This window comes from Megalobrama amblycephala, linkage group LG12 (genome assembly GCF_018812025.1).
Source record: "Megalobrama amblycephala isolate DHTTF-2021 linkage group LG12, ASM1881202v1, whole genome shotgun sequence".
Classification (NCBI taxonomy): domain Eukaryota; kingdom Metazoa; phylum Chordata; class Actinopteri; order Cypriniformes; family Xenocyprididae; genus Megalobrama; species Megalobrama amblycephala.
In genome coordinates, this window is record NC_063055.1 from 20,244,984 (window position 1) to 20,268,828 (window position 23,845).

The 23,845-nt window shown below is 37.7% G+C and overlaps 1 protein-coding gene across 2 annotated transcripts in view; it reads left to right on the top strand.

Moving 5' to 3' along the window:
- Positions 1–14,810: 14,810 nt before the first annotated feature.
- Positions 14,811–23,845, top strand: part of sema3gb (sema domain, immunoglobulin domain (Ig), short basic domain, secreted, (semaphorin) 3Gb) — a 42,547-nt gene continuing 33,512 nt past the window's right edge. The window contains exon 1 of one of the 2 annotated variants that reach the window (XM_048209537.1): positions 14,811–15,297. The gene's annotated coding sequence lies outside the window, so the exon portion shown is untranslated. The remainder of the gene's footprint in view (positions 15,298–23,845) is intronic. The other variant, XM_048209536.1, reaches the window with a different exon arrangement.

A 23,845-nucleotide genomic window follows, 5' to 3' on the forward strand; every position in this document is an offset into this window, starting at 1 on the left:
TGAAAGTAGGGCCGGTGTCATGAACAAATGGGTCCACCCAGACAAATCATGGGAGATGGGAGAAACACTAGGGCTGCATGCAAAATCACATACTTCCCTACTATATAATAGGTGAAACAGTAACAAGAAGTATATATACGAATTCACAGTACTCTTAAAAAGTAGGCAAAAAGTATCTGGATGACGTACTATTCCTGGTGTGATTCTGAAGTGTGCATACTGGACACTTTACTATCCCATGAGGCCACAGGAGAGGATTTGTGTAGGGTAGTGAGGCGACGCAACTGACGCTGGTAGGTCACATGACAACATGGTGAATGTAGTAAATCTGGATTACATTCATACTATATAGAACATTCTTTTTTAGTGGATGTAAATAAGTAAGCACCTACACAAGAGTATGCAATTTCGGATGCAGCTGAGGTCTTGAAGCTGTTCAGACATCAAAGTACCACGAGAGCAATTAGAGAGCAGACGCTTCGTATGCTTTCAAATCGCTCTTACGGTACTTTGATGTCATACAAGTATCAGTCTGGGCAGCGTCTCTTCAAGTCAACCACACCTAATGCTTTTCGAAATCGAAGCGCTTGAAACAATGCGCTCCGGTGACACCTTTAGGCCAAAGCCGCGTAAATGCAAACAGGTACAACAATTACAAATGTTTTATAAAAGTGTAATCGATGAAATGTAATCTACAAATCATTAAATACCATATAATTTATGTTCTTTCAATTTCTAGTGCTTGTTTTTTTTTTTTACATTAAAATGTTAGGTTCTAAAATGCTCTGTTGTTGTGTTTGCCTAAGCTAAAATATCTTACACTCTTTTATTGCTCACATTTTCCAGCTGTCTCAGTGAGTCTCCTCATCCCCGCTGATAATTTTATTGGTTCAGCACTGATCTGACAACATATTTCAAACACTATTTTTTTCTTCTTGTTTCCATGGCCTTGAGTCCTGCAGATTTATTATGATGAAATATAGGCAGTTGACAGCCGCTGGCTACAGAGTTAGCTGGACCCTAATTACACTTGGAGCACTTCCTTCAGAACACACCTCATTATACCGGCCTCTGGACAGCCTCACTGTTTCTGACAGCTGCCTCTCTCTGTGTCAGGTGCTTATTACCTGCTCTTCCTCCCCTGTTGACTTCCAGCACCAAACAGGTGTCTCAGCCCCTACATCTATGTGTTATACGACTGCTGTTTTCATTACCAGAACCTTTCGTAGATATGCAGCGGAAACAGAAGATGGTATGTCCTTTAGGGACTTTCTGTAGAGTTTTACAGCCAGAGAAAACATTCAGCATTAATGGAAAGTGTCCTTTTTTAGCGTTTTTCCAGGTGAGATAGTAATAATCATAGCTTTTTACATAAACTAAGTGTGTTTTGGTTTAAAGTGTGTCATCGCCGAGATTTTTTCCAGATTTAAATGTTATGATTATGAATAACCTCTGTAATTTTAGTGTTGAAGTATTGCATTGGAGCGCAGACGCCTAATTTAATTCACATGCATACATGAATGAAGATATAGCTTTATGAGCAGATGAAAAATGGTGTTTTGTGGTTAAACATATCATGAAATGGTAGTGAACAGAAAGCACTGCACAAGAGAAACTATTTCATTTACTCAGAAAGAACAAAGGTAAATATCTCACACTTCATTAGCCGTCAGTCTTTGACAACAAAGACAGACTCAACCGAGAATTGGGCTTGTAGATTTTGTTTCACCTCTGTCTCGTCACTCCCTGACAACTTCCCATCTCTGAGACATGCAAACGCTCGACACGGAGCCAGCAGGCTGGTATGTTTGACAGGCCGGGACAGAGATAAGGAATAGCATAAATGACACCCCTTCAACTAAACCACATCACAGAGAAGAGCCATAAATCACTCGGTACCTGTACAACCTGATGCAAGCAGCTGCACTATAAAACTTCATTATTCTGGATTGTTGGGTGAAAATTGCATTGAAAATCATCTCAGAGGCGTTAATTCCTAACATTCCCTTAAACGATTTTTCAGCTTTTTGGTAACAGAACTGATTTGTGATTAAAAAGCGATGGCAAAATGTTCCAGCTTATTGGGGTTTTGAAAAACAGATGTATCCTAAAGATATTTGTTAAAGGATTAGTCCACTTTTAAATACACTTTTCCTGATAAATCTACTCACCCCCATGTCATCCAAGATGTTCATGTCTTTCTTTCGTCAGTCGAAAAGAAATGAAGGTTTTTGAGGAAAACATTCCAGGATTTTTTCTCCTTACAGTGGATTTCAATGGCTACCAACAGATTGAAGGTCAAAATTACAGTTTCAGTGCAGCTTCAAGGGCTTTAAACGATACCAGATGAGTAATAAGGGTCTTATCTAGCGAATCGATCGGTCATTTTCGAAAAAAATACAACTGTTTATGCTTTATAAACAAAATATCGCACTGAACGTACTTTCCGCTTCCGCATTCTTCAAAACGCTTACGCTGAATGTTCTACGCCTTCCCTATTCTACTTACGGAACGAACGCGGCGCCAGTTTCGTTTTTTTTCGTAACTTGAATAGGGAAGGCGTAGGACATTCAGCGTAAGCGTTATGAAGAATGCGGAAGCGGAAAGTACATTCATTTTGTTTATAAAGCATAAACAGTTGTATTTTTTTCGAAAATTACCGATCGATTCGCTAGATAAGACCCTTATTACTCATCTAGTATCGTTTAAAGCCCTTGAAGCTGCACTGAAACTGTAATTTTGACCTTCAATCTGTTGGTAGCCATTGAAATCCACTGTAAGGAGAAAAATCCTGGAATGTTTTCCTCAAAAACCTTCATTTCTTTTCGACTGACGAAAGAAAGACATGAACATCTTGGATGACATGGGGGTGAATAAATTTATCAGGAAAAGTGTATTTAAAAGTGGACTAATCCTTTAATTTCCCCTTTACTGTGTCTTTGTACTCAAGTGTGACGGAGTTTGTACTGGTGTGGGCCCCACGTGCTGACGTACCAACCATCAAGCGTCCATATTCTCTGGTCTCAGCAGGAGGCGGGCAGACAAGCAGTGTTTTTCTGGTAAGTTCAGGGCTCTCTTTGCATTGTAAGTAGGATTATGAGGCTAAAGGCCATGCTACACTCTCAGCCTGTCTTTCTATTCATCTTCCTAAAAATGCTATTTGCTAACAACACACCCACACCTACACATATGCGCATGTTTACTCACTTAGCATTGAAATCTTGTGGACTTTCAGAAAAGAAATTTCATAAACACACTTTCACACTTGTCCACCACTTTGTAAATTTGTTCACCAGCAATGTCTGAGAGTCTATATACATTCATCACAAGAGAATTCTGTCATTCTATATGGTTTTAATAGCATGGAAATGTAATAAAACTGCTGAAATGTTTGCCTTGCAAAGGTTTAGTTCACCCCAAAATTAAAATTCTGTCATTAATTACTCACCCTCATGTCGTTCCAAACTCATAAGACTTTCGTTCATCTTCAGAAACCTCTTCCGGAAACTCAAACACACGAGAATGAACCTCATTGGTTACGCAGCGCGATTGAGCTTCCGGAAGAGGTTTATTCTTGTGTGTTATTCATGTTCGAGCTTCTGCTTGTGTCAATGGCAGTCAATGGAAAGACAGACATCTGTCAAATTTAATCAAAAAGATTTTCATTTGTGATCTTCATCCTCAATCTGAAGATGAACGAAAGTCTTACGAGTTTGGAACGGCATGAGGGTGAGTAATTAAAGACATAATTTTCATTTTGGGGTAAACTAACCCTTTAACAGTTAGCATACATTTTATATATCCTAATAAACACAATTAAGTATTTTCACATTCATTTTGTATAATTTGATAAAATTACATCTTATTGGAAATTACTTTATTTCAGTTATTTTGATATTCAGGCCTATTTTTTCTCTTTATTAACATATTGTGGCACGCAGGTGCTGCTCATTAGCACTCACGTCACCAGCCTAGCTCCGTTCTCACAGCTCTCGCCACACATATCATACGTCTCATAATTAATCCCAAGAATACTCTTCACTAATAAATCAATTTCACACATAAATATTGAAAAGGTTTATGTTTATGTCACTCTTTTTAGATTATCATAGTTTTTAAAATGTAATTTCTTTTTACTTTTTATGAAGTAGGGATAGTCTTAGTCTCAGATAAGGGCAAAACAATGAAATCTCTAAATAAAAGTCATTTGAAAAGTAGCATCAATAAATGATAAAGGCATAAAAAACAGCTTTAATGTGACCTTTTATATATAAATTGAAACTTACAAGCTTTTAAAAAAAAAAACTTCTGAACATAAAAGTGCCCATATTTAAGAAGTATATATATATATATATATATATATATATATATATATATATATATATATATATATATATATATATATATATATGGACTATAGCTGCATGCAAAATCGCTTACTCTTGAGTAGGTAATTATTATGAATAAGTACGACCACTAAAAATGTATGCTCTATATAGTATGAATGTGTGTAATATGAATGTAATCCAGACATACACTGGCCATGTTGTCATTATCAGTGTCAGTTGTGTCAATTATTTGCTATTCATAAATTCTTTATGGGATAGTAAAGTGTCCACTATAGTAGCCCATGTCTCTGAGTATTGTTATACAACAATACATGACAAGTGTCATGAATGTGGCTCCCGCGGTTCATCCTCCGGACCGCCGGAGGGAGCCATCGCCGGAATACTGATTCGCTACCATTCGGACTCCATTTCCCATAGGCCCTCATTCCTGGGACTGATTGCACACACACCTGCACTGCATCATACACACACTATTTAAGACACACATACACTCACTCACATTGTGAAGTCTGGATTTGCCAATGTGATCAATTCTGAGCGTTATTCTGTGGACTGATATCTTCTTGTTACCCGGACTGTTTATTACCTCTGAACCTCTGCCGCCTGCCCTGACCCGTGCCTGTATTCTGAACTGTGTTTGTCTGCCGCCTGTCCTGATCCTTGCCTGTGACCCGATTCTGATTCTCTGCTGCCAGCCTCGACCATTGCCTGTCTCTGTTTACGGTACTGCCTTGCCCTTGTCTGTACTTTTGCTGTTTAATAAAGCTGCAAATGGATCCACACTCTGTTGACCCATCATTACAACAGGTTCTCTGTAATTACATTTTTCAGAGGTATTTTAATGCCTAAGGAGTCCATCCTGAATATTAATCTATTCAAAATGCAAGAACCCCCATTTTTCAGACTAATTGACACAGTGAACGTGTTTCTCAATGTGTTTTCTCAATATACCCAGCTCCATTAAGTTCAATTCAATTTACTGTACCCAAATCCCAAATGGTCTTCAATCTGCTGAAGATCTGAAGAACATTTCCTGGCCCATGTTTAATACAGTTAGGCTACAGTCAGTCACTGATTTGTCTGTCTGTGGGGTTTGAGCTTTGTCTACACATTACGAAGCTTAATTACATGAGTACACGGTTATCTAAATTGCTGCTACTTGTATGACCTTGAAAGAGGAAAATCATATTTAGCAGAGAGACACATTTTAATAGACTCTGCTAGACCTCATTAATTTCTCATCAGGAAAGGCCCTGGTCATTCATTCAAGTTTGTGAAACTTCAAACTGGGCTTTTCACACCAAGATGTTGGTATCTAAATAGACCATCTAAATTCATTACACCAATCCCCCACGTGTTTGATATTTTCTCACTATCTCTTTGTTCCTTCCAGCATCCCAGCTGCACAGCAGAATTTCCTGTGCTGCATCTGCAATCTCTCTCACCTTGATGTTGTTAGACGTGTTACCTTTGAGAGAATGAAAGAGCGTCTTTCTGCAGGAGAGGATGAAAGGGCGCTGGCCTCCATCTTAGCAGCGCAGAGAGACGGTCTCACCGCAGGGCACCGCAGCTCTCTGATGCCTCCTGACAGCTCAGGACTTTCCACAACTTTCAAGTTGTGATACAGTAGTCAAATAGCTCTGGGGGAGAAAGAAACCATTATGGGAGAGGGGAGCGAGAGAGAGGGAATCTTATCTCCATCTTTTCTTTTTTAAGTGTTGTGATCTAATTACCTGGGAAGAAATGTCTGGAGATGTGAGTAGATTCTAGAAAGATGACAAATATGAACTTGGAAATCTGTACGGACCAATCTCACCTGTTTGTTTTGACTTTATAATAGACGACCTGGATTATACAGAGCAAACCAATCTGCTGCTGGTAATCGAATGCGTATGCACGCACAAACACAGAGAAAGCAGAATGAAAAGGGGATTTGAAGCCTGTTAGATTGGTGATGTGAACACAGGCGCAGACATGTCATGCTTAATTCTGGTCCAGGGATTTCCAATGGGTTTGACTCCGGCAGACTGGTGTTTCTGTTTATGGGACTTTAAATGAGACAGCGTTGTAAAGCAGAGATCATGCTACGAACAGCTTCCGTATAAACAATCTTGCATGCATGAAAACACACATTCATGCTCAGGGACACATGGCGAAATGTGGGAACACACACACATATACATGTATGCACATACAGCGAAGTGCAAGGAGAGTGGGAGGGAGGGATGGAGAGATTAGGATGAAGAGAGCGAAGATGAATAGCAGGATAATTAGCCTCATCTCCCAGGACTTGACAGAAATATGCGGTTGAGATGGATGGAGTCCATGGAAAAATAGAGCCTATAGTCCACCCCCTGCCCCCCATTCACCCATCCCCCCCAATCCTCTTCCCGTCCCACCATTCAAACGGGACTACGGAGAGAGGTAGAGGGAGAGAGAAAGAGTTAGAGCATCCCTATGGTTGGTTGTCAAAAGCCCCTCGTTCCCCAGAAATCCTCTCTGAGAAGTCAGCGAGGAGAGCGTGAAAGAGAAAAACACAGGGTTTTAAACCTAGATAACAAAGAAAGCCACAGAAACTCCAGTGAAATTTACCATAGAGAGAGAGAGAGAGTATTCTGACTGTATACCACTGTCAATTCTAGAGCTTCCTTTCTAAGTATTTTTTTATGAAAAAAAAAAAAAAAACTAAAAACATTTTTTTGGATCTTAAAAAATAAATAAATAAAAATAGACATATAAATTAAATTAATATTACTTAAATTGTTGATCATTTATTATTGATTAAAATAAATTGCGTCTAGATTTATTGAGACCTCAGTTCTGCTAAGAACAGAAGCTGATACCGTTGCTTTGAGCTTTTGTATCGGGATGCCTTTTCATACTGAGAAGATTAACATCATGGAAAGATAACAGAGGCAGAGAAAATCCTTTTAGATGTTTTTCTAAAACAAGACACAATCCCTTTCTTGCAGACAAAAAACTCTTTGCAGTTGTGTGTATCCTTTATTATCTGTCTGGTTCAGCGCCAGTCTGACTTTGTGTAAATCAGCTTGAAAACATACATTTATAAATAACTTCAATCCTCCATCAGTGCTAAAACAGGTGGGAAGATGTTCCAATTACTGAGATCACTATCATTTTTGTGGTTTTCCACACTGACATTCTTGTGACAAGTTTACCATTTTAGGCTATACTTACTAGATGTACACAGTCAGACTTACTTAATGATTTCTCACCCATTCAAATGCTAAATGCTAATCCTTAAAACTTTATTTCTCTCTTTCTTGCTACTTGATGATGATCTTAGTTACTTGAAAGAAGCTAATTCCCTGTTACAGCAGATGCGTACTGAGTGACAGGTCTGTTAAACTCAAGCCCTGGGTATACTTAATTTTTTTTACATGTGCGCTAATGTACGCGCACAGTCGAACTCACAGCCTTGCAAGCATACTTCATTTGACTTGTGTGCGTACACAGGCGTTCGATGCCTGTAGGCCTCCATCATTGCTGTAGCTTGCATGCGTTCCGGTCTGTTATGTTTATGCAGTTTTTCTTTGACTACCTTGTGAATCAACGCCCCCAGGTACGGTTTCCACCTTGTGGATAAACAAATTACTACAAAAACAATTAAAGGCGCATGTGCAACCTGGGCGTACAAAGTACGTGCGGTTACAAAAAACGTGCACGTTAGATTTCTGACGTAGTTGAGCTACTTTCACTAACTGGATAAATGGCTGAGGAAAGATTTTTATTTACTGACTTTAACCCAATTTTATCTAGAAGACAAAATTAATGTAAGTTTCCATTCAATTTTTTTCTTTTTTCTTTCATGCTTTTCTTAGTAAAATAAACAGTATGATTTCCCATATCTTAAATGTCTTTACACAGTGCTCTGGTGTAGGAGACTTATGAAATCAGTATGACACATGCAGATAATGTTCAACAGAATTGAAAGTGTCTGACACATCGCTCCTCCAAAATTATGCTAAATTAGATATAAGGTATTGGTTTGGACTAAGGCCTTCGTTATGCATTATCAGAAGTTGGGGTTTTATTAGAAACAGAAACTCATATCTCTCACATTCTTGTTGCAGGAGAGTTCAACCACTTTTTTATATTTGCCTTTTAATCAAATAAAAAGAGTTTCCATGATGTTGTTGGAAAAGAGTGTAAGTTTTTTTTTTTTTTTTTTTACTTTTTCCTCACCAAGGACGTTAACTTCAGATGTTTACATTTTTAGTTTTTTTTTTTTCCCCTGTCAAATAGTTGATTCTTTGGGTAACTGTCTGAATCTAGAGACTGATTTCACATGTTCCTCTCTCTGAGGGGTTGTGATCTTTATCTTTGACTCTTGGTGATCTCAGCAGAACCAGAATTTCTCACTATGGATCTCACTGACATAATCAGAGGCTCTCATTGGTCAGAGAGAGAACTGAAAGAGGCTTCTTCTGGGAAAAGCTGACAGTTACAGGTGGGTCTTGTTGACTCTCTGTCTGACCTTTTTCCTGTTCTCTGTTCTCCTGTTGTCTGATATGGGAAATTGTTCATATCCGTTGGAGAAAACTGACCCTTGCAAAACTCTGTGGGTCATGCATGATGCATATCCAAAGATACAGAATATGGAGTTCCTTTAATTCACTAAATAATTCTATTTTAGAGAAAACCTAACAGCAAAACTAAATAACAGAGTTTGAGAGTAATATATTGTGAAGCTCACACATTCTCAGTGGTATTGTTTGTATGATTGTGTTTTGGGAACCTTCAAAATGCTTTTTTCAAAGCCAAGTGAAGTCAAAATAACACATTCTGATTGTAAAATATTATATGCATTTGTGACTGTAGTACACAACAGTGATGACAGGACAAAATATTCTTGTAAACACTGGATCCTGCCATGCTCTTCCTTGCAGGTTTTGGATAGGGATATATTTCCATGGTATAGCTGCCAAAGCAAAGCAATGATGCTGGAAAAACCACTGGAAAAGTTCAGAACGAATACGTAAGTCTCATGAGCAAACCGGGCACTAGATTAGAGTAAGTCTCTAACAATATAATCATCACAAACTCTCTTTGGAGGAAAAGGGAGAGAAAAAGATAATTATTACATGTATAAAACCAATCCATCATACTTTGTATGTATTTTGGGGACTTTTAAATATAAAGACAACCAAAATATGTACTAAAAACATACAAAAAAAGATCCTGTGTGCATGCTGTACCTAGTTAGTTATAATAACTTCCTCTTGTAGAGGAAGCATGTAGGTGTTTTCCACATGCATCAGTTGAATGTGACTGTCAGCTACATCAGATTGGGTGGTCAGAGGATATCCTACTGACAGTGCCCTGGGTGGGAAACTACACTTCACCCTTTACTGATACTCTCTCATCCTGTTCAACACCAAAGCAAACAGAAGCACCCGACAGAGTCATGACTCAAACAATAGTTGTCATTCACTACAATCTGTGTGCAAAAAAAAAAAAAAAAAAAAAAAAAAAAAAAAAAAAAAATATATATATATATATATATATATATACACATATATATAGGTTTAATTCATGATTCATCAATATGTTCATGCTAAATGTATTATAAATTTAAAATAAAATTTTGAAACTGAAACCACATGTGGGCAAAAATCACATACATGTAGATAGCCTTTGAAATAAATAAATTGTTAAGCCAATTTTTAAAATAAACATTTTTAGAAATGGAACGAAAGATTCAAAGAATTATTATATTGAATATGAATTATTTTTGAGAAACAAAATTTTCATGAAAATAGCATTACAAAATGCCGCCTGCATAGGTGCTTGGGCAACTGGCAAATGAGAGAACTGAAAGATGATCACGCATAGTCTAGGCCTATTCAAAAGCTGTTTGTGTTTTAATGGGTTTTTACAATTACATTCTTTTCTTTACTAGAAGATCTTTCTGCATATGCTCTCAGGCAAGAGTGTGCACAAATGAGAGAGCTCAAATGAGCAAGAGAGAGAGAGAGAAAGATGAGGCTGTAGGAAACCCTTATAGGGACATGATTGGGTGTGGGTGTGTTTCATGGGTGTGTTTTATGTAAATTACTATAGCTGTCACTTTCCCTAAATTAGAATAATCCGGATTCATGATTAGAACCATTTACATGCGTACGCACCTGTTCGAAAATTATGCGTTTCTTTCATTTGATCATCAGCTTGTAAACTCCAATCGCCTGGACCATTACATATCTAGTTAATGTATATGTAACTTTTGGCATATTATGATTCAAGATTCAAGAGACTGTCAGTGATGAGGTTTTGGAGAAAAAACTTGAGAGTCTCCAAACTCATCAGTGGGACCCAATTCTCTGTCAAAAAGTCCATATGGTAATAATGTAAGTCTAGGTAAGGTAATACAAGTCATGGTTAGTTAATGAGTAGCGGTCTTAAAGGTGCCCTCGAATGAAAAATTGAATTTATCTTAGCATAGTCAAATAACAAGAGTTCAGGACATGGAAATGACATATAGTGAGTCTCAAACTCCATTGTTTCCTCCTTCTTATATAAATCTCATTTGTTTAAAAGACCTCCGAAGAACAGGCGAATCTCAACATAACACCGACTGTTACGTAACAGTCGGGATCATTAATATGTACGCCCCCAATATTTGCATATGCCAGCCCATGTTCCCAACATTATGAAAGGCATTAGACAAGGGCAGAACGTCTGGATCTGTGCAGAGCTGAATCAACAGACTAGGTAAGCAAGCAAGGACAATAGCAAAAAATGGCAGATGGAGCAATAATAACTGACATGATTCATGATAACATGATATTTTTAGTGATATTTGTGAATTGTCTTTCTAAATGTTTCGTTAGCATGTTGCTAATGTACTGTTAAATGTGGTTAAAGTTACCATCGTTTCTTACTGTATCCACGGAGACAAGAGCCGTCACTATTTTCATTTTTAAACACTTGCAGTCTGTATAATTCATAAACACAACTTCATTCTTTATAAATCTCTCCAACAGTGTAGCATTAGCCGTTAGCCACGGAGCACAGCCTCAAATTCATTCAGAATCAAATGTAAACAATATAACAGTATACAATACTCACATAATCCGACGCGTGCATGCCGCATGCATGACAAACACCTTGTAAAGATCCATTTGAGGGTTATATTAGCTGTGCAAACTTTGTTTATGCACTGTTCAAGGCAAGCGCGAGCTCCGTGGGCATGGAGCACGAGAATTAAAGGGCCAGTAGCCCTGAATCGCTCATTTAGAATGATGCCCCAAAATAGGCAGTTAAAAAAATGAATTTAAAAACATCTATGGGGTATTTTGAGCTGAAACTTCACAGACACATTCAGGGGACACCTTAGACTTATATTAAATCTTTTTTTTAAAAGTTCTAGGGCACCTTTAAATCAAAGACTACACATCTCACTCTCACAGGAAAGAACTTTCACAGTTCCAAAATCAGAGATACCTAAAATTTTAATTAAAAATCATTTTATAAGCGCAACAAATATGCAAAAGCAATTTGGTCTGATAACTTGAAACAAACCAGAACCAAATGACCTATTGTGAAAAACAATTTTGAGATTTGCTCCACGTTTACAACCTTCTTTTCCTGTCAAAAAGACTTAAAAACGTCTTGCGGTGTGTGTCATTGTTGATATGACCTCCCAGTTCATTTCCACACAACTGCCTGCATTCTCTGAACCCCTTCACCCAGATAGCTGCATACCCTGGCCGTCCCAAATCATTTTCTCCTTGTGAAGACAAACAAGAGCGATCGATTCATCCTCCCAGCAGGTAGAGGAGCCCTGCAGCAGGCCTGTCAGTAAAATCGTGAGCATCTACAGGCGTGAGGGATTGAATAGACTGTGTGAGACGTGTAGGCTTATGACTGACTTGGGGAGGTGAAGGGTCTTGGGCTCCATTGGAGAACAGGGTAACCCCCACACAAAGGACCAAACAGAGACATTGGGTTTGTTTTGGGAGCATACAAGGCAGACACACACGGACACACACATATGCACGTAGGAGAGGAATTTGAGAATGCCCTGATGTGAATGCTGTCTTTAATCCTTTTCCTGGTCACCCTTCTCCTTTCGTTGTGGGCCAGCAAGGCTGGACTTTCAGGAATCTCAGGAATTCCCAGAGTGCTTTTTACCCTATTCCTGCATGGATACACCGGGCACAATGACAACACTGCCCTGTCTGTGTACAGGGTCATATCCCCCTCAGTGTCTTTCTCTCTCTTTCTCTCTCTGCCAGCTCTTTCAGCTCTCTTACCCCTCAAATGTGATGTGCCAAAAACCTGTTAGCCATTGTGATTGGATATTGTAACAACATACAGGGAGTAGCAAAATCACTGAGGGACGGTGCTTACAGAATCAAGGGTAATTCAGATATGCAGGTAAGAATTTAACCAAATATTCAATAAAGAGCGGGACCAAAGAAAAAAAAATTTAGAGAGAGAGAGAGAAACATTAATTGACCACTTGGAATACTGAGGAGGATGAGTCCCTCTCAACATATATATTTTCCTGGTGGCAGGTAGGCTATTTTTAAAGCCCTTAACAAGTGCTAGATTGACTAAATATTTCCAGTAAAGTAAAGTACAAGCACTGCTGTTATCATTAACTGAAACTAAGGGGCATTTTGGGGGCCTGAAAATTAAAACTTTTGAAAATGGGTGTCAAAGTGCAAGTTTTGAATACCATTATTGTCTCTGTGTAAACTACAAAAATGCAAATTTGTGAAAATGGTTACGTCATGCACATATGTATTGCGTTCAGTCTATAGGCGCATAGTGCTTCTTTACAAAGTGACATCGCCAACTACAGGCCTGGCCTGCATAATACAGCATTTTTAGTCATTCTCGCGGATCCATGTGAACGGGATCGTTTTGAGAGCTTTGTCGTCTATATGCGAAAAACTCAAAGAAAAAAATTTGATTTAAGTACGTTGTTGTCATCTAAGCGTACACTAAAACTAATACTATTATTAGTTTTCGGTAATAGAAATAAAGCTAAAATAAAATAAAATAAAAATGTTAGATGTATAACTTAAACTAAAAAAATGGAAATGGAAATCAGAAATCTCACCTTGGCAACTAACTGAAACAAATAAGCTGAAGTTGAAGTACTAGAATTACAGAAATATATACACTAATAAAAATGATAAAGGCACATAACTAAAATTAAAATGAAAAATAAAATAAAAATAAAAAAGCAAAATTTTAATAAATACTGGTATATAAATAGTACTAAAATAGCACAAGTTAGATGGTCTAAAATTTCCAAATAAAAGTGCTAGATTGACTAAATTTTTCTACCTTTAAAGTCAGCATGAAACTGAAGTTGCAATCATCTTTTCTTCCCTATTGTATATCTGATGTATATCTGAGTGAAACAGCTTCTGGAACAAGAAAAAAATTTAGGGTGAGACTTGATTTTGTTCATCGGGACTTGATTGGTTTGCTATTGCTGTGATCTCATATGAGTGTCCAATTGTCCCACCCTCATGCCAGTAAACACGTCATGAGAAGAGATGTCGTTTGAAGAGGGAAGGGAAGAATTGTACATTTTGATATCATGGGAACTAATAAAATTTGAAGATAAGCATTTCAAGAGCAAAACCCCACCTGATTGTATCTGTTACAATTTACACCTGATGTGATATGATGAAGTGATAATCTCTCCCATTTTTGTCCTAAACATCTGCGACCACAACACATTTTGTTGGTTTCTTGGTTTCTATTTCTGAAGTTTCACTGGGTAGTCCCACCACTATACAATCTTATTGGTGTAAAATCCACTCAACATGTACATTAAACACAAAAAAATCTCTTGATCGGCCGAGATTGTGCATCACACAGCAATTTCACGTTCATTGTTGACAGACAAATTGCTTGAATCACAGCAGAAATCAGCACAACTACGCTGTGAGATGCACATCTGCTGTTTAGGCTGATATTTTTCTGTTCAGCCCATAAGGCTCATGTAAAGCTACATTAAACACCAACATTACTTTCACAGTAAGAAATAAAACCACCAATAATGCAGCTTATTCTGTCAGGTTATGTTTTCAAAATACTCCAAAACAGTGCACCAGTAGAAGCAACAGAATTTATCTTGACATAATTTTAGACCCAAATGACTGGGTAAATGTTAATCTTTTTTGAGTTCTATTCATTTCAACATATCTGCCCTTAGAAGATAAGACTATTATCACCAGTATGTCATAGCCGCTGACAGAAACCCGCTCTGTTTCACATCAGAGAGAATTAAATATGAGGCCTCACCCGACTAGGAGGTTTATTATAACCCATGCAACCTGACACCAAGGGTAATAATTCTAACTTAATAGGACTCGGTATTGGGAACTCCATGTACTATCTTATAATTAATGATTCCCTCTTTGTAAGATTAACTAAGAGGCCTGGTTTATTAGCTGGATGACAATCCCTCATTCAGCGCCTCAATCAGGCAGCGGGGGCTCCGTGCAGTTGAGTGCTGGCAGGGAGCTGGTTAACACTGACACGGCTGGCTGGTTTTAATAGGGAGGTAGTGGAGAGAGGGCGAGGTACAGCACACAGCACAGCCGACACCTGCAAACACTTGACTGGACTCGTACAGAGAGTGAGCGCGTCTGACTCTGGAATACTAACGGATTTGCCCCTCATGATATTGGAAAATGACAGTGCAGCTGGAAATGGAAAAGTTTTTTTGAGCTCCGCGTAATTCTCAAAGGGTAACCGGTTTATAAACGCTAGCTAGTACTTTTTAACTGCGACGACTGGAAACTTTGGCAACTGAGAAAAAAACGAAGAAAGAACCTAAAAGACTACAAACAAATGGACATTGACGCGTTTATGTGTATTTTGTGACTGTTTTGTTCGCACCGGACAACTGTGTGCCACGGAATGTAACATCTTCCATCTTAAGTTACCTGGACAAGAAGTAAGTGGCTCTTTAAAGAAAGAAACATGGTTGAAACATTGTGCAGTATGTGTGTTTGACTGTTGCTACTACGGTTTTCTCATATTAGTTTCCTTTGTTTACGTTATTATGTCACCTATGTGTCTCAAACTGTGAGGTGCCTAACAAGACATCACTTGGGGCATCAGATGATTCCCAAAAATGCAGCTGACACGGAGAACGCCTATACTGTAAAAAATGAAAAGATATTTGATGTTCCACAGATCGATATACTGATGAAACTCTCAAGGAGCCCCTTGAAAAAGATTAGTTCCCTGAGGAACTTACAAAATTGGACCCATAAGTTTTCAAGTGCCTTAAGGACCTTTCATTTATTATATTTAATTTTCACCAAGTCTTACAGTATCTCGGTGAGCAGCTCACAGCCTTTGTTTCAGGCTCAGTGGTCCACAGGGTCCTTCGTCTTTAAGATGCTATGAGGTTCCCACATCAGCCTTCACTGTCCACTTTACACCCCCACACTAAAGTTGCTCAGGAATTGTCAACTTTCTGTTAAAACAAACTCAGCAGGCAATGTTTGAGGACAATGAGGTGACATTTGGAAATGCACATTGTATGTTCTCCGGGTCAATGTATTATTCATTCACAGCCCTAACTAAAAAAGTAATGCATTATGGATCTTAAACATAACAGATCTGAAATAATGTCAGATACATTTATCTTAGTCCTTATATTTTGTGGGTTTTTTTAATACTAAGTTTTGCATAGAATAGCAGATGGAGATATTTTTTATTTTACTATTTTCAATAATTGCTTACTTAGCTTTTCTTTTCTTTTCTTTTTTTTTTTTGCAGTTTGGTACACAGTTCAAGACAGGTGAATGTGTGGTTTATTTGGACCTTTAATCACTTCTTTGACCGATTTGTAAAGTGCCTGTGAACTTTATTTGAAATATTGTCCTGGCTGTGCAACATTTGGTGGTTTCTGGAGTCAAACATCAATGCTTGAAATACTAAGAAAAACATGAAAAGGCTCTTAGTGGTTATGATTTTTAAAGCTGTTTTGAAATTCATGTCTTTTGCTTGCAGCAGTTGAAATATAAAAAATGTATTTCATTCACGTCCTTGCTTTGGAAACTTAAGAATGATTTATTTTATGCCATGACAGAGATGATGAATAAGGAATTGATTAGTAACTCGGTTTATGTGTTCATGGGTGCAATTACAAGTTTGAATCATTTAATGCATCACATGAAGGTATTTCTCTGAAGGTAATTCTCTGTTTGTTACCTTGGCCCTTGTACATAATGCCTCTTCTGTGTTGTTTCTCTGGCGTATTTTCATGCAGCTCTTTTTTTTTTTTTTTTTAAATATCTTGCTCTAAAAGCAGATGACCCTGATATAAAGATGGTCTGTTTTAGCAGTGTAGAATTTTCACCAACCCATTGAAGTCATTCAAAACCGACCTGCCGCTTGAAAGACTTGACAGTGGAATTCTGGGATCCATGTGGATTGTGTCTCATCAATTATTGAACAGTTATTGAGGCAGACGAGGAAAGAAGGTCTGAAATCGATTGAGAACCATCTTGCCCTAAGGGGTTCACTGGATCTGCCTTTATTTTGGTATTGTTGACAGGCCTTAGTGAAATATTAATCTTGCCAATCATACTATACACTGACTTAACTAGAAGCTGTGCAGTCCATACTAAAATCCCTTTGCTTGCACCATCTTTTTTATACAGGCATTTTTATTTTGACAGTTTAAACATGTCAGTTCAAGGCTTTTAATTATTGATGGAAATGTATAATTGTGTTCACTGTTATGTTGACACTTATTTTACACTTAGAAATATTTTAATTCTATAACATTAGATAAAATATCAAACCACATGGCATCTGCAAAAAGTGATACTTAGCCATTTTTGTGATTACTAAACCAAGTGGGCTCAAAATTATTTTAGTATGAACTAGCATGCCCAATTAGTTATTTGGGCTAATCAGTCTTACTTTTTGGATTCAAATTAGACCAATGTACTTTTTTATGTAACTGACTTAAAAAAAAAAAAGGTAATGAACAATCTTGAAGAAAAAAATGAGACAACTAACTTGTAAGACTAGTCCAAACAGTTTATGCAACTGGCCAAACTGTTCTCCTCAAGTTCACACAGGTGTCCTAGTAGAGTAACCACAGATGCTGTTCATCACGTTAACTATGTTCCGCTAACATTTCAGAAGTTTGTCTCAATTTTAAACAGTATATGTACTGTTTTATAAATTAAATCCTTTCTAAATGTTTGTTAAAATTACTTCTCATAAATTCCTATTAGTTTTATGCTTTATTTAATGCAAGGACATGCTTAAACTTTTTTTTGTTTTTTTTGTTTTTTGAGGCCGCTATATTTCTGTTACTGACAAGTCTTTGAGATGCATTCAAGTTTATCTTTTCTTAATCGTTTTTTCCTTTTCCTTGTCATGAGGATGAAGAAGATGATAATAATGTTAAAAGAATGAAGTAAGCATTCTAAATTGGTCACTTTGTTCTATTTTCAGCATTCCTTTAAGACATTATGAGGTCATATTTGGAAAGAGAGAATGAGAGAACTCAGAGCTGATGTCTTTGTGATTAACACACTTTGAAACATTAAGTAGGGAATCTTTTTTTTAATATAAACAGCCCCTTAAAGGCACGTAAATATTCACACAGATGCTTTTCCAGGCATATTCCAAAGAGAAATGGATAGTTAATACTTGTACAAACCTGTTGACATAATGTTTTGAGCTTGATGGGGAACATTTGTCATGATGAGAACAGAAATATTCCTTTTATCAGCTATAATTCGCAAACAATTTATTGGACATCAGTGCTTGTCAATGTTTGGGCAACTGCCTTTCTTTAAATTTTTAATATCCTTTTGTTTTTAATTCATTCGCCATTTCAAACTTTTCACTTTCAGACCAACCATTGCTGAAGTTCACACAATTTTTGTTTTACTAATTTAAAATCCCCTAAAATCTTTCTAGTGAAATTATTATAATGAATATTCTATGCTTCCCTTAACTTAAACATTAAGGCTTTTATACTTCTCCCAATTTTGTCTTAATTCAGGGAAATGATCTTTACCTCATGTTGTTTTTTTGCGCATTTCGACATTCATTTAGCTTTTTTTGTTCACTCCGTAAATGACACACTTAAATTCCCATTTGTCACAAGTGCCTCTCTCTCTCCCACACACACACACAAACATAGAGAGAGATGCACTCATGTATACACTTCTCACTCTCTACAAATACAACAAGCCTCTTGAGACGGTTGTCATGACAGCGTCAGCGGTGCTGGGGGGTCAGAGTGGGGTCAGACTGGACTCTAGGGTTTGGTAGAAGGGGGAATACGGGGCACAAGTGATAATTTAGTGATGTCAAGTTGGAAATGGGAGGCGTCCACCTTACGTCTTCTTAATGCAGATTGCTTTGAGATTTGTCACGCCTATTTACTGATTCCCCAATTTTTGTTGGTCTTCATATATTTATCATATCATATATTCTCTGTGTTCTTTAATGCATCCATTCAGGCTTCAAAGCAGAAGCACCTGACATGACTTCAGAAAGCTGACGCCCCTATTCAGCCCCCCTTAGCAACCCCATCCCAGTCCTGGTGCCACATTTATGGAGAAAGGCACAATGCAGGGGCGTCAATAACAGTGAGCAAGAGTGCCTAATCCCTGCAGCTGTCAGCCCTGAGAGAATTAAGCCTCCATTCTGAAGATTCTTGGGTCTTTGCCAATCAAGACCAACGGTAGTTGCTGCGAGAGTCCGCTGATAACCAAACTATCTATCTATTCTCTGGCTGGAGAGGACAGTGGATACAAAGAAAATGAAGTCATCACATCAGAAGGGCATGAAAAGGCTTGGGGGGGAAAAAGATGCGGGTGTTCGTCAGCCGTTCATCTGGTCCAGTGATGCTATGCTAATGTCACACTGTAGTGTCTGGTTGTTCTCAGACTATCTGGAAAATGTAATGGTGTGACAAAAGAATAAAAATAAATGTCAAGTCAAATGTTGAATGAGGGATGCCAGAAATAACAAATGGAAACATGTTACCTAGAGAATTTAACCCTTTCTTTTCTTTGACTACTGGTCATATGTGACGTGATGTCGACAGTTTCTCAAAAGGTAGTCGTAGATCTGGATGGGGTTGCAGAATGATTGCATAATAAATCCATATCATCTATTGGTTGATTTTTTATTTTATTTATTTATTTATTTATTTTTATTTATTGATTGATATTAGATATTTAATTGTGCATGCTCATTTCCTCTATTGTTGCATTTAGATTATCTTTACTGTCATCTTCCAAATAAATCTTTAAAAATATTAATAATAATGTTTTATTTATATATATATATATATATATATATATATATATATATATATATATATATATATATATATATATATATATATATATATATATATATACACACACATAGACCACAATTTTGGTACTTTCTGTGAATTATTGCCTGCTAAATCCAGCCATTTTTAGTGTATGTGTGGTTCATGCAATATTATTATTATTATTATTATTATTATTATTATTATTATTACATTTTTTGTTTACTTTTGTGTGATGCTTTGGATTGTCATTTGATCTTCAATGTAAAACCTGGGTCCTTAAGCAAAGTCAATTTTAAACAAATCAAAATGCCATTGAAACCAACCACTAATGGATTAGACCTCCTTTATTCTTTTGATGCAGTGCATAACAACATTGCATCCTATCATGAGGTCCCCTGATGCTGGAAAACAGCTGTCAGCTATGAATAGCAGAGGCCATGCTGGTGGGGTAATTGTAGAGGAATTCAGTGTTTATCATGTAAATAAAAGAAGAGAGGCCATCAAAACAGGTGTTGGTATGCACCGGGAGGGCCATGTGCTGTTCGCCCCGTTCTGCGTAAAGTCTTTCTAATGCTCCTGCTCTCAATTTGTAACATTACAACACACAAGCACCACTTTCAGGGATCTGGTTTTGCCAGAGGGGAGGGGAGCATTGTGGTGGGGATTAAAAAGAGAGACGGGCAGAGTTCATATGTGCGTATTTATGTGTGTGCGTATGGCATGAGAATGATGGAGTGCATTAATATTGCATGATGTAAAAGCACCTTTTTTGTTATTTCTGAATTAGTGCCTCATTATTTCTCCATTGGAGATAACCTATAATATGTGCCACGCTGCTCTTTCTCATTGTGTGAGGAAACGGTTGTTGCATGTTGCTTGGTGACTGCACAACACTGCTGATGTGTGAAGGTAAAAATGTCGCCGTGGTTTGTGTGTAGCGGTCACTTCAAAGACACGCAGATAAGATGTTCAGAGCTTAGCAGCCTTTGAAGACAGGAGCTGAATCCGGTTCTTAAGGGTGGTGAAGCTTAGCCAATGACTCCAAAGCAGTCTGCTCCACCCGGTTTAAATGCACAGTCCCGGACCTTCGTGTAGGGGGCAGCCAACATTAGAGTTGGAGAAGGGCCACAATTCCCTCAACAGTGGCATGCACTTAGCTCCTTGACACTAGAGAGCATATGTGTGTTTGTGAAAACCTTCCCTCGCTTGCTAAGCGCACAACATGAACTTACTTTAGACCTGGCCCTGAGAAAGCCAATCTGTTATGCCACTTGCCAGTATAGGGCTGGCTGTCAGCCATTTTTGCACGACAGGTACAAAAAACATGCATCAAAGGCTACAACGGGTGGGTTAGTATATGAAAAACCAAAAATACAGCATTACATGTATGCACTTGTACTTTTTTCTTCTTATCTACAACACAAAAATTCGTAAAAATTGGGCCCAATGTACTGTTGATATGAATTTTACGTATTCCGTATGCTATTATTTCCGTTTCGATTGTCAGAAGTTGTGAATGTTACCAAATGGTACGAAAACTGTAACTTACAACTTTTTTAGGATCCTTCCATTGGGGTACCAAGGACAGTAGTCCGGTACCTAAAGGGTGGAACTAGACTCACTGCAGAACGTTGATTGGCTGACAGAGAATCGTCACTTGCACATGCTACAAGGGGGATGACAACACTAGAGACGCCATTTTTTTAATTTACAGTTGAAACGCACAGTTGGGCACACAGCAATATACCATGGTCGACCCAGGAAGTGCAGACCTTCCTGGGTATCATTGGTGAAGAAAGGGTGCAAAGGGAAAGTGACGCCTATCAAGTGACGTTGATCACTACTTTCCGGCATAAACCAAGCCTTACTGTTGGCGGTGGAAACACAAGCCGGATCAGGGTTTACCGTCCTGAATCGTTCTGTACTGTACTGTAGTCATAAAAGAGCTACCTGTAGATTAATTTTTTTTGGAACGTTCTGTCTGAGCATCCACTTTTGAAAAGAGTCATTGGTAATATAATAAAAAGCAAGATGAATTAGATTTAACTTGCATTTTGCCAGTATTTTTGTATCAATTGATTAGATGACAAAACACAAAGTAAATATTACTTTGACAAATGTTTTTACAGTGTATGAATTATGCTGAACTGTTAATTTACTCTTAAAATTACTGTAAACCTTTAGTAATAAATCTCCCCAAAACATAAGTATGTTAGACAACAAGCCTTTATATGTGGATTAGCTTTAAATTTGGTAGCAACTCTGCTGGGGAAAAAAATAGCATAAACCAAGTCATAAGATGGCTTGCTGGCTTGGTTTTGGGGGGTTTTAGGCTCTAGTCCAACTAGGAGAGCAGCTTGCCGATCAGCTAAACCAGTAAAAACCAGCAAACCAGCTTAGGATAGTTCAAGCTGTTTATTTTTCAGCAGGGAAGGTAGAAAGTAAAACTTAACAGTAAAGTCTGAGTTCCTGGTAAATGATTATTGTATTTCTTCTGTGGTGGATGTTGAAACATGACCCTCTTGACCCTTTTGTACACTTGTTAGCCCCTGGGGGCTGTTTTCCGAGTCAGTGGCAGCTCTATTGCTGAGCTAATGCGTCACGCTAATGAGCGCTAACATTGACAGCAAACCGCATTAGCCCCACCCAGCCTGCGTTCTGAGAGGTGATAGGGTTGACTGCTTCACCTTTGCTTCTCCACCTCAGTGGTTTAATTGCTCAGGTTAAAGCTCTTGTTACTTTTCTCTCCTTCTTTTCCATCCATCTGTTGTTTGCTCAGATTTACTGAAAAGTGGTTACAAAATCCTCAGAGGCCTAGAGGTAATGCAAGGTTTGTGCTGTAGAATATGCTTTTGATTCTCACTTTCTTCACAGGAGAATGAAATGTAGCCTGAGGATTTGGAGGGGATTTCAGAGATTTTGAGTTTCAGCTTGTCATGTAGCCATATATCTTTGGTAGAGTAAAGTAGAGTGGTTTATCTACACGCATGAATTACTTTAGACCTGTTATGTTGTTTTACTCTATAATAGCTCAAATCTCCAAAAATGTGCCTATACATACAACCCACTACAGTTTCCAGCTGAAATAAACACTAGCGGCAGTAAAACAGCAACATCTTTTGTTCCTTTTCACACAAATTATTATTACAGGAGCAGATTGATTAATAAAGACTTTTTCCATGCGATTCCTTGCACAATTCAATGTTATCATTATTTTTACAATGTAAAAATTTATAGAAGGTATTTTTAAAAGCCAATTTTTCACTTCTCACCTGTGAAATTGCTTTTGTTTTTTGTGTGTAATCATGTTTTCTCTCCTGCCCTTACAACTCTAGACTGCCTCTTGTTCAATCCATTGACAATGCAGAAAAAAGACATTAGACCATTAGAGAACCATAGAGAACCCTATAAATTAAAACCTATATAAGAACATAAATGCATATCACTTCCTAAATTTAAATGCTGCATATCAGTGATACTGTGGACAATTTTATTTCAGCTCTCTGCTTTTTCTGTTGAATTATAATGTAAAAAGGCAGGGTTAAACATGATTTCCTCATGATATAATAGGAGTACTCTACTAAAACAGCTTTATAAGTTATTATAGCGGACTGCTGTGAGTAAGTATTTTATTTATAAAATGAAAACAGTCAGCACTTCTATTAGTATTAGATTCAGCGTTGCTGAAGCATGCAAGTTACAACATTGCCTCATCTAAACATATGTAGTGGCTGCATGAAAATCTGAATTCAACATCAACAAACATCATCTTCATTCTAATTTGAAAGGCTTTGATATTGTATCTGTGACCATAAATGTTACAAAAGAGTTAATACGCTGAAAATAATCGCATGTTTGCGTGGGTAGCTAATATTTTTATTGCAAAGCAGTCTTAATTATTCATCAAGAGAAAATATTCATCAATGCAACACAATGACCACATGCCCTGGCAACTTGCACTACTTGACATAAATCATTAAAAAGGAGTTAAGGTTTTTTGCCGCTTTGAACTCATCTTGACCTTTCTCTGAATGTTGGATAAAGCGCGGATGTGAGCATGGGCGTGACATGCGAGTGACTGATAGTCATGGACACGTCAGGTCACTGACTATCTTGTCTCTTTGGATTTTAAATCTGAATTTAATTGTCCCATGAAAACCTCTATATGAACACA